Here is a 13,024-nt window from a genome sequence, read left to right as displayed (position 1 = left end):
CGCAAAAACTGAGAGTACTTATGTAAGAAGAAACCTTGTGCTGCGATTCCCACTGGTCACCGACAAAGATTACATAACACCCCGCTCCCTTTTGGGGGTTTTATTATAACTATTATTATAATTACAAGAATTATATTATTTATTTAACTGTGCAAGATAAGGTAAACCAATTATTGACCTTTGCCTGGGTTAACTTCTGTATGATTACACAGGTAAATACAGACCCAAGAGGGTTGTCAAAGTCTAACGTCAGCCAAAACACAGAGTGCGCCACAACATAGAGCCTGACGTCGTTGGACCTTGAGTTGTTGTTTGGCATTGACACATAAGAGGACAGTCGTTGGCTTCGGTGTGTATTATGAATTACTTCCAAGTCAACCACCTGTCTGTTTAGGTTCTGTCGTCTTCCTAATCTCTTGCTCTTTTTAAGGGCAGCTGTCAAGTTTGTCTGATAACGCGGTGGCAGTCGTTGACCCGTTGACCTCTTCTCCCTCCCCTTGGATACAGATAACACGCCTTTGGCTCAGCCAATGAGTCGGGGCTGTCTGACTGCAGCATGACGGCCCACAGTAACCTGTTAACCTGCTCCTCGCTTTTTTACAGCCAAACTGTACTGTCAATAAAAATGTTCGTAGCGGGTGATGTCTCAGCAGCTGATGGTAGCAGGAAAGTCACACGGATAAACTCCCACAAAAATCAGCTTTTTTCACGCCATTGTACTCGCTGAATGCAGACATCGGCCAGGCATGAAACATGCAGAATGCAGAAACATACCAGTTTGTTATGTCATGCATCCTGACATGCATTCCACACCAATCGTCTACCGTGTTTGATGTCATTTGCAAAGCTACCAGAGCTAACGCAAGCTGAGATTTCTCACACGGTGAGGTCCTGACCTGGGGTCATGGGTTTTACGGTTTTTTGAAACAAGTTATTTAGCCCCTCTGGAAGCTGCTGTAACTTCACAAGACGGCTTTCAGGATGGACATGCCATATATGTCCTTGTGTCTGCTCAAAAGGTCCTGCCGTTGATTCTTCAGTCTTTCAGTTGAAATTCCTAACGTGGCCCGAGTCATTTATTTCTAGATGTGGGGCACATACGTCATGCCTAATATGGCCAGAGTCTTTATTTCTACATGTGGGCCACATAAGTCATGCCTAACATGGCCAGAGTGTTTATTTCTACATGTGGGCCACATACGTCATGCCTAATATGGCCAGAGTCTTTATTTCTACATGTGGGCCACATACGTCATGCCTAATATGGCCAGAGTCTTTATTTCTACATGTGGGCCACATAAGTCATGCCTAACATGGCCAGAGTGTTTAATTTGTAGATGTGGGCCACATATGTCATGTCTAACGTGGCCCGAGTCGTTTATTTCTAGATGTGGGCCATATACTGTACGTCATGCCTCACGTGGCCCAAGTCCTTTATCTTTAAATTGGGCCCACATATGTCATGCCTAATGTGGCCCGAGTCTTTATTTCTGCATGTGGGTCCCAAACGTCATGACTAACGTGGCCCAGGTCTTTCATTTCTAGATGTGAGCCACATACGTCATGCTTAACGTGGCCCAAGTCTTTCATTTCTAGATGTGGGCCACATACATCATGCTTAACATGGCCCAAATCTTTTATTTACACTAGGCGATTTGGGAAATTTTAACGGTGGGGACGGTTTGTTTTGTTCACCTGTGACTAGCGAACTGCCTCTTGAACAATTCTTTTGGTTCTGTAGTTTTTGATACCGCCTCCCCCCAGCTACATAGGGTTAGAGAATATTATAGATTCAACATGAAACTGACAGAAGGGCGGGACTCAGAGAAAAAGTCGCAATTACAAATCCGTCTGCTACTTCAGCACCACGGACAGCGCCACTGATTTATCAATACAGAGCACAGTTCAGCTATTGATATTTCAGAGCCATGGTCGGGGTCATAAATTCTAACTTGCACAAACCTCAGTCAGATAAAAGATCAATGAATCAGGCAGACTAGACTAGACTTACGTATTCAAGTAAACAACCCATATGCACTCGCTCTGCTACTAGGGGATGGAAAGGGAGAATGGCAGGTTAACAAGGGGGATGGCATTACCCCCTCAAATCACCTACTGGTCACAACTATTGTGAATTTGTGCTTGTTTCCCATATGCAGTAGTAGTCACCAACACTTGTAAACAGACTTTACTGTGTAAAATTGTGTTCTCCTATAAAGGCCCTGCACACCCACACATTATTTTGGCTGATAAGATGTTTTCTAAGAACTGCGTGGGTGTGTACAGACTGTTGTTGATTGACTTCTCCCTCACTGTAGCTTTTTGCACCTGGTGTATTTTATATGCCTCCCTCTGGATTTTTGCTATAAAAGTCGTATATAAAATAAAGAGATAACCTCTATTATATTAGCTGATAACAGCACGTCAGAGTGATTACTAAACTGTGACTCTCAGAAGAGCAGCTTTGTCTTTTGGGTGCATGGTGAGACGAGAAGTAGTTTAAACATGCCAACACAGAGCGGTTTCCATACCCCTCTTTTCTTTCTTATCTTTTACTTTGCTCGCCATATTATTTTTCATGTTTGCTTTTTAAGTGCTGGCAAAAACAGACACGCAAAGTACAATGTACATTTGAGGTTGTGCAAATATTTTTTTAGGTATTTTAAATATCCTTTTGCCTGGCCTTCCCAGTATCCTACGAGCAAACATGCAGTCATCATAACAAACCCGTATTACCTAACGTCTACTTAATACTGGTCTCATGGGACAAAGTTCCCACCAACAGCACTGAGGACATGCATTAGTACAACAAAAGAAGTCATTGCTCGCCGCTGACCTTCTATTCTTTGTTGAAATATTGGAAAGATTAGACAATTTATTACTCAAGTATGTCCTCGTGCATAGCTGATTTCAGTAGTACTGATTAGCTTGAGAAGTCACTGATTACACAGTTAGATGTCTCTGAAACAGCACATACATTTACACAATATGAATTGAAACAGCCCTATCAGGATAACTCATCATGCCAGGGTATCCTCTCATTCAAATCCTTTTAACAAAGAGCACTGAAGATTGTCTGTAGGGACAAAACATAGTTTAGTTTGATGTACTGATAAAAAGCCTGTAAAGATACAGTGCTTACTATACAGGAATGTCAGACTTTGCTATGCACTGTGACTCCCGGAGCAATAAAACAGAAATATGACTTTACATAAAAGTAGGGTCTCATGGTGTCATTCCTGCAATAAAACACCTGTTACATAAAACTGAAGTACTGACTGTGAATGAATACTAGGTAAGTATATTTGTACATTCATGGTGAGTGAGTGCCAAATACCATCAGTGCATGATTGTCCTAGTTAGGAGGATACATTCCTCTTAACGCTCACAGTATTACATGAACAGTATTACGCAAAAGGTGCATGTTAGTGACCCTCCAGACACACTCATAACTGCTGTCTAGGTTTTTATGATGGGTAGGAAACTGCTCAAACTACAAAAAAAATGTCCCTAAAGTTGACTTTTTTAATTATTTATTTATTTATTTTTAAAATCTGCCGTTGGAGTAATCTGCTTGTCAATATTCTTGAAAAGGCAATCACTTAAAGGTAGTGTTGTTCAAATAAATTTGTTGTTATATTTGTTGAAATTCTTATTACATCTCGACAGGAATCAATAAATCAAATACTATGATAAAAAAAAAAAAAAGATCTGATATCTGTGGCTGTCGTAGGACTGTAATAAGAGTTTGGCATTTTGGCCGTCGCCATCTTGTTTTTTTGCAACCAGAAGCGACACGAGATGGTAGAGCTTTGTACAACCAAACACTGAATGAGACATTTTTAGGCGACCAAAATGTTACAACTAACTTTCATGAACTGAACACACACTGTGAAAGGTTTAACGTTGTAAGACGAAAACAGGGACAACTCCCAGACCCAGACAACGCCGCGGTAGCGACCTGTCAATCACAAGGTAGCCACGCCCTAAAGCATCCCCTGCTTTATGGTCTATTTGACTCTAAATGGGACCATAATTCACTAAATGAACATCATGCTGTATTCAAGAAGACTTGAAACTAGCGATTGAGACCATAAACTCATGTTTACAATGTTTTCTGATGTAATGATAATAAATCAAGTGATAAATAAGATCATTTTCTCATAGACTTCTATACAATCTGACCTCTTTTTGCAACCAGAGGAGTCGCCCCCTGCTGGCTATTAGAAAGAATGCAAGTTTAAGGCACTTTCACATTGGCTTCACTTCTCAGACCCGGAGGTAGCCAACTGTTACCTACTTTGGCCGTGCAGTAGCTGACCAGTGCACCAGCTGACCAGTGCACCAGCTTGACAGCTGTGAGCACTAACAATGGCCATGTTCGTTGTTTACGTTCATAATGATAATTTTGGGGGAGTGGCTTTGGAGGGAGGCCTGAAAGGACGGACTGTCAGTGTTGCCAACTTAGTGACTTTCTCACTAGATTTAGCGACTTTTGGAGCTAGTGCCGCTAGCTACTTTCATTGGGAAAGAACTGGCAACACTGGACTGGGTTTTTCAGTTGGATCATTTTTAAAATCTAGTGAACTTTTGCTAGTTTCTCAGCATTACCGACCCTATCTTCAACTAGTTTAAATTAACAATGAAAAAAACAAACTGGCACCAGAAACAGATCTATGGCAGATCTTTGCCCTTGGAGGAGAAATATGAAACAAAAGTGTCCTCTTTAGATGCCTTTTTGTCATGGATATTTCAAGAAGTGAGGGAAATGGGTTTTACATAACCTGCACATGGCCTATCTCAACAAAGATAACGCTGGGAATACAACCATGTGACCACAGTCTGGATACAAATAAAAGGTTGAGATGTTACATTGACAGTGACACTGGCATGGAGGGTCAGATGATGCTTAGACAAATCACTTAATCCTCAGGTTAGTCATCGGCAGCATTAGTAAATCCACAAATGCTTACATGGATATTAGCTCACATTCATACACATCAGCGTGGATCTTACAGTATTTGTTTTTCCCTGCTCTGAGTGCCAGGTGGGGCTTATAACTACGCTCTGACTCAGCTCTGGTTCAATAGTTATTAGTAAAAGTCAGAATTGGCATAAAAGGGAGCTACATATGTTAGTTTTATGTCACTGTTTGTGGTAAAAAATGTATTTCTAAAATGCTGAAATCTCAGCATCTGATGAAATATTTTGTTCTCACGGTATGTTGCTCTTTTGAACCTTTAAGGTTGTAAAACATATATAAAGTACATGTGAAAAAGTTCAGGGTTTAACACATTCCACACGCAGGTATGCAGCTGTAAAGTTTTCCATCAGTGGAACATTGTGACTACATGTGAAAACTGAATCATGTGGTCTCATTTTCAAGGACTCTTGAAACGCTACACACTGACCTTATTCATAGGGTAGTGGTGGATAGGGTGGGAAACTATACCTGAAAGATTATTACCTGGAACTTCATTCAGCAAAACTGGGTTTCAGAACAATTACAACTGATTGGATTTAGCAAGGAAGTTATAGCTATTCCTGCTCAGCCAAGACTCTGATCGATACCAATTCTATCATATTAAAAATGTCTAAATCACATGGGGTGAAAAGTGATGACGATTCAAAGGGCCCACGTGTGGCAAGGATTCACAAACATCCCCAGGTTTTAATAAAAAAAGTTTAATTTGTAGATACACAGTCATATCTAGAAAATGCATGAAATACGTGGAACCGTGGAGCGCCAACATGACCGATGACACACTAATGATGTGGGTTTGTGTGGTCAGAGTTATATAACAGGTGGCCCACATGACCTTTGTGTCTCTGCCAAGGCTCTGGGTCAGCTGTGTGGCTTCCTGAAATGATCAGATAAAGCAATAGGTGAGAGAGGGAGACAGAGCTGGGAAGCAATATAATGAAGATCCAGAAAGTCTCTTACCTGGGATTGAATATATATTTATATACAATACAGTAATGGGTAAAAACCAGTAATAAAAGTAAATAGTCATGCACATAATCAGAATCATAATAGAGCGTAACAATATAAGACTATATCATCAGCATAGAGATGTGTTTCCTCCACAACTTTGGTGAAACATTTTGTAGATAGTTATTGAGACCAGTGGGATCATCCCCTTTAAACAGGAGTATAATATGGCAGCCTGGTCTCCTAAAAATGACATTCCCTTACAACAAAACTGCGAAAGGCTAAAACGCACACTCATGTTATCGGAATGTTTGTGTAATGTCATGGTATTTATACGCCTTCCCTTGAGACCGGGTTGGTTTAAAACTGTGACTGTATCCCGGGAGAAAATACGTTCCCCTCGATATGTAATTGGGAATGCAGTTTAGTTGTATGGGAATGTAACTTTGTCAGATTAAATATATGAAGCACGGGCTACATGATAATGGAAACAACAATCTTTCCCAGTTGATTTACTGGAATCAATATGAACCCGTGCATTAAAAACATCTATTTGTTAGTGACTTCTACTCTTAGAAATGGACAAAAAACCTCATGGGAGATTAGCACGGCCACTCAGCAGGAACATCTGTAGCTATTTCTCAAGATTTTCGACTGCATGCACTTCATTTGGAAAACCATCTAAAACATAAGCAAACCAGTCATTAAAATGGATTAGAAGCAACTGCATTGACCACTAAGGGAGATCTAATTGACTCAAAGAGAAACTCTAATTTGCTTAACGTAGCACAAACTGCTTTGGATTATCTGCCACATGTTTCAAAACATTGACCTTTTTAACCTGGTTTATCTTTAACAAGCACTATCACAGGAATGTCTGTTGTTTTTTGGCTGATGTGGTGTCCTGTCAGGTCAACATCAAGTCCAAGCAGCAGCGAAGACACATTTTTTCACAGTTAAGTAACTGATAGGCACGATGAAATCAGGGCAATAAAATATAAGATATTATCAGCTCGAGAATAAGCATGATACAGATTTGGCCCGACGTTGTCGGTGGTCGGGCCCTAATGACTTTGTGGGGGCCTTTAGGTCTGCAGCGATCATGTGCTGACATGGAAAGATCAGATCAGGTTGTCATCGTTGTGAGAACTTGACTCGACCTCGTGAAGGTAGAAATTAGACAAGTTATTTGCAGAGTGCCATGCTGCAGCGCATTAGATAAAACGAATGGCGATGGATTTGTGTGTGCATTTGTTACGGTGTGTGTTCCCTTTAGATTGAGAAAACTGTTTCCTCCTGCAGCCTCTTTAGCAACACTGGTTTATAAGATTAAGAGTTTGTTCTCTGAAGCAAAGAAAGAAATAGTTTGAAAGCCGGAGTTTGCTGCACATTTCGAGGAACGTGCTACCTGACAAATCGTGATTTGATATTCTTGACCTCTTGTTTTGCACCTCAACTTTTTGATATGTAAGTTTCCTGTTTTAGTTTTTGAGTTACATTAAACAAATGGACCTACAGCAGTTTCTCTGAAGGGTCAGCAAATCATATGTTAATATCTGTATATGCTAATATCATTATCATGATCTGGAAATTCAAGTCAACGTTCATCAGAAAATTGAGACTTAATGTAAATTACATGATTTTCCGCCTTTTATCATAAAAATCATATTTTTGCAGTGGATGTTTTTGTGAGTTACAGGCAACCATGTCCCTCTAGAAAACTTTAAAGGACCAGTGCGTAGCATTTAGGGGGATCTATTGGCAGTAATGGAAAATAATAATTATAAGTTCTTTGGTGTATTATTACCTGAAAATTAGAATCGTTGTGTTTCCTTTAACTTCTTAACGGAGCCGGGTGCCGTGTTCCTAAAGTAACCCAGAAACCAAACACTCGCTCTAGATAGGGCCATTCACGTTTTCACGTTTTTAAGTCGGCCACCGTAGTTCTCCTTCACGTTTGGCACACGGGAGAAGTTTCGGTTTCGTTGCAATCTGCAACCTCACCACTACATGGAGCCAGATCCCACACATTGCACCTTTAAAGGCCTATAAATTTTGTTTTGTTTCCTCCAGTTTTTGGTGGCGTCATGACTTGTTGTTCTTTGACGAGTGAGAAAATACCATATCAAATGATTTGCATAATTTTCCTACTAAACATATCATTCAGTGAGCCCTTGTACTCTATGTAAGAGCATCTGCATTCATTATGTTTCTTAGCTTTCACTGTATATTCAGGTTTTCCTTTAATTTACGACCCGTTGGCATGTCACGAGGGTAAATTAGGTTTTTAGTCACAAGATTAAGGATACGAGTTTTCTTTTCTTTATACAGCAAATTGCTGAAACCTGATTTAGTCTAAAGAAGAACCAGCTTCCTCTGATTAAAAAGACCAACGTTGCATAGTCAGAGGCATGAGTCAGCAATACAGGCTTATGAGTCATACACTTTTTCCAAACTGATCATTTAAAGCTTGTATGTTGTTGCTGCACATTGTTAAATCATCATTTCCTCTACCAGGGATACTATTGTTTTACTCACAAGAATACATTTGAGTCATCGGACAATAAGAAAGCATGGTTTGTTACAGAGCTGAACCCAAAATAAACTGTCTCAGTCTCAGTAGTAGAAGTCACTGATCAGAGTGAAACTGACTTATTGTTCTGTGTAAGAGCAGCGATGACCTCTTCAGGCTGCTGACTACAGCTACACCTTCAACAAGCTCATGTGGAATTGATGTACAACTAATAATCTCTTTAACAATTTAGATTTTTGTGATGGTTTTTGTGAAAAATCTACAATTTTAAATGATGTCTAGTAATTTAATCTTTCCCCTTTATTAATCTGTTTACTGTTCTTCATCCTCTGGCTAAATAATATGATGATTAAGTATAATATTAAGCTTTTGATTCTCAAATTTTTATTCCTGAATCTTATTCTCATTTCACAATGAAATGGTTTCAATAAGTATAAATCAAGTTGTGTAAATAATGCTCAAATAATCACACTCTTATAATTTATAATTAATAATAATTTTAAATCAACATTTCATTGACCGTTTCAGCAGTATTCATATAATATTTAATAAGAAATAGATGTATATAATATTATTATTTCCTTTTGCTTATATTGTACCCCTAATGATTGTGTGTGTGTGTGTGTGACAGATAACCACCAGATGGAGTGAGAGATTAATGCTGAACGTACTGTATCCAGTGCTTTAAGAAGTACTCTGATATATTATTAATTAAAAGTAGCAATACCATAGTGTAGAAATACTCTGTAAAAGCCATGCATTTACAATTTTACTTAAGTAAAAGCACAAAAGTATTAGCATTAAAATATATTTAAAGTACCTAAAGTTCTCATCTTGCAGAAGGACCCATTTCAGAATAATGTTTACTGGATTATAAAAAGTGATGCATGAATGTGTACATCACTGTAATATTGTAGCTGGTAAATGTAGGGATACTTTTTATCTATTTATTTATTTACTTATTTACTTATTTATTTATTTATTTATCTATTTATTTATTTATTTATTTATTTATTTATTTATTTATTTATTTATTTATTATTACTTTATTTACTGCTGGATAGTTTGAGAATGTCCCCCTGGGGATCAATAAATTCTTATTGTATAATTTATTAATGATATTATATCAATATCATGATTTATTTGTGGATTTTATTTTGTATTATTAAATAGGGAGTAACTAAAGTTAGAAAATAAAGAGTATAAAGTACAATGTTTGCCTCTGACATGTGGTGGAGTAGACCTATAAAGTAGAATAAAATGGAAATACTGCAATAAAGTACAAAAGTGTACTTGAAATACAGTGCTTGAGTAAATGTACTTAGTTACTTGCCACCACCGACTGTATCTACCATCCTTTTATCAACTTGGCAGCTATTTTATTTTGGTTTCAAATGGAAAATCTTTATCATCAACAACATAAAAACATAATTTATTGGATATAGTGGTTCTCATTAATGCAAAGCATAAACAGCCTTGCATGAAAGTCACTACTTTTCATTGTCGCTTGGCTATTTTATGAGATTTTGTCCAGCAGAAGCTTGCAGATGTCTTCTCAGAGAGCTTTTGAGGCAACAGGCTGCTCCTCATCTTCTATGGTGGCCTAAGTACTGGCGCCAGAATTGCTTCTTCCTCTTTCCCCGGATGTTCTCTGCAGAGATGGGATGAAAAATGAAATTATTATGCAGTTTTATAATAGTTCTTAATAGTTAGCAGAATTCTTCTTGTGCGTCTCTCTCTTTCTTTTTTCTGTTTCCTGCTTACCTTTCTGTCTGGGTGTGTCTGAATGTGGGTTTTGGGGTGTTTGCATTTGCGTTTTGCACCTTCTTTTTTTTTTACTGTATGCAGGAAGAGGTTTTCTTTTCCTCAGAAAGAAGGAGGTGGGTGGTGAAGTGAAAGTAACAAAATAATAGAGGAAACAAAGGGGGAGGGCAAAGAGGAGGCAGATCAACAAAGAGAGGGGTGGAAACAAGGAAGAAGGAGGTGATAAAAGGAGGCGAGCCTTCCGACCGGTACACATTACGCCATCATGTGCTACTTTGTCTCCTTCCTCCATGCCTCCTCTTACAATGTCTCTCTTTCCCCTCCTTCTTCTCTCTTTTTGTCTTCTTCTCCTCCCTCCTCTCTTGACTCCCTCTCAGTTACAGCTGACCTCCGTGACATAGTTTTCCTAAAACTCTCGCCGGTCTGAAAACAGAGGAGCAATGTGTTGGCTTGTGTTGGCTTAGTGAGGTCACATTCTTTCATACATACTGTACATGAAGTGGGTTAAATATGATGCAGAGCAATATTGAGCCCTTATTCTGTATGGTTGCCTATTTAATGCAGCCATATATACCTTGAGGAATACATCAGGCTGGTTTTGTTGTTACCCAATCAATGATGTAGTTGATTGGATTAAACTTGGGTTAAAGACACTGAGGTCATGTCCTTTGTATTGGAGGTAATGTGATGGTTTTGGAGATGTGTTACTTACAATTTTGTTAAGAAATAGGAGTAGAAATAGTCTTAATGATCACTGACTACATACATGTCTTCTGTCAGATCTTCTGGTGGACACAAGGAAACAAAACAGAACCCTTATCTTTGGTGTAGTTGAACAAAAATGGTCACAAATGCCATATATGATTAATAAAATTAACATGTATAATAGGCTATATACTTCCCCAGTAATACTTTCAGGGACCTACTTTCCTTCCTTTCCATCCACACACTTTTTTTTGGTTTACATAAAAAAAGTAGTCTTCAGTAAGGCTATATTGCGTCAAAGAACGTATATTGCCAAGAAGTCAAAATCAATTGTTCGTTCCATTGCAACATCAGCGCCCAACAGCAAAGATACGCTTCCGCCATTTTTGGACTGAAAGCGACTACAGGACGCCAGTAAAACATCTAAAAAGTGCCGCTGCAGCTGCAGCTTAGTTGTACACAGGCGACAACCTCCAGGTCTGAAAAGTGAAGCCAACGCGGAAGTCCCTTAAACTTGCATTCTTTCTAACAGCCAGCAGGGGGCGACTCCTCTGGTTGAAAAAAGAAGTCTGTATAGAAGTCTATGAGAAAATGACCCTACTTCTCATTTGATTTATTACCTCAGTAAACATTGTAAACATGAGTTTATGGTCTCAATCACTAGTTTCAGGTCTTCTTCAATATAGCATGAAGTTCATATAGTAAATTATGGTCCCATTTAGAGTCAAATAGACCATAAAGCAGGGTATGCTTTAGGGCGTGGCTACCTTGTGATTGACAGGTCACTACCACGGCGTTGTCCGGTCTGGGAGTTGTCCGTGTTTTCGTCTGAAAACTTTAACCCTTTCACAGTGTGTTTTCAGTTCATGAAAGTTAATTGTAACATTTTGGTTGCCTAAAAATGTCTTATTCAGCGTTTGGTTGTACTTTGCTCCACCCTCTCGTGTCACTTCTGGTTGCAAGAAACCAAGATGGTGACAGCCAAAATGCCGAACTCGAGGCTTCAAAACGGCAGTCCACAAACCAATGGTTGACGTCACGGTGACTACGTCCACTTCTTATATATAGTCTGTGGTCGTACACCAAAGTATTGTACAAATTAAAATTTAGACCTGAAGCTGTTGAAGTTATTGCTACTGGGATACATACCCTGATATACTGCTAGACTCTTTCTTCGACTTCACCTGCTGAGTTTTCCATCAACCAATGAGATTATTTCTGCCTTCAAAGCAGCCAACAAAGACGCCAACACACAAAACAATACAGCAACGATACAGGTCAGTTCATGTTGGTTAAGAAAAGGTTATTTCAGGTCAGTATATAGACAACAGTCTCTGTAAGAGTCACAATAATCTTGATATATTTGTTTTCTTTCATCAGCTGCTTCATGGCTTCAGGTGAAGCTCACCACCACCCAAGAAGCTGAGGGTGACCCCGACCTAAAAGGAGCCAAATCTTCATGAGATTGTCACCCACAAGGTAAACACACTCATATAATCTGGGCCCCTACGGGTGCAGGGCCCCATTGCTCCGGATAAGGGGAGCCCCAAACTCTGCAGGACAGGAGAGGGTGCTGAGGAGGAACAACACCCGCTGGCAGGTCGAAGGGGCCCCGCAGATTGATGTGCGTGTGAAACCAGCCGGGCCCAATATTGCGCTTATTGTGCGGCGCGTCCCAGCTGCAGATTCATGCGTGTGCGCCCCGCCTGGGGACTCTCATCTGAACCTTCGGTAAATTCAACTCCCGTCAAAACAAAGTTAAAAGGCGAGCTTTGAATGGATGGCTGACAAGTTGCCCTTTTCACTTTCTTTGGAATAAGAAAGGCTGCTCCTATAGAGACAGACACTAACTCTATGGGGAGCATATACTTCGTTATATTGGTGTGTATATATACAGTATTATGCTATACTTAAAGCATATGTAAGAGTAGAGTCAATCTCACCTTCTTTTCCACATGTTTGAGACAAAGTGATCTTACTTAAAAACATTAAAATCAAACACACATTCCAATGATATTCAAGATAATTTGGCCATCTTTTTATATATACAGTATATATAACTTTATGGCTGTCAATCGATTCAAATATTT

Source organism: Sebastes umbrosus, chromosome 22 (assembly GCF_015220745.1).
Source record: "Sebastes umbrosus isolate fSebUmb1 chromosome 22, fSebUmb1.pri, whole genome shotgun sequence".
In the NCBI taxonomy this organism is placed as follows: domain Eukaryota; kingdom Metazoa; phylum Chordata; class Actinopteri; order Perciformes; family Sebastidae; genus Sebastes; species Sebastes umbrosus.
The sequence above is the reverse complement of the archived record's forward strand: the minus strand, read 5'-3'. Positions refer to the sequence as shown.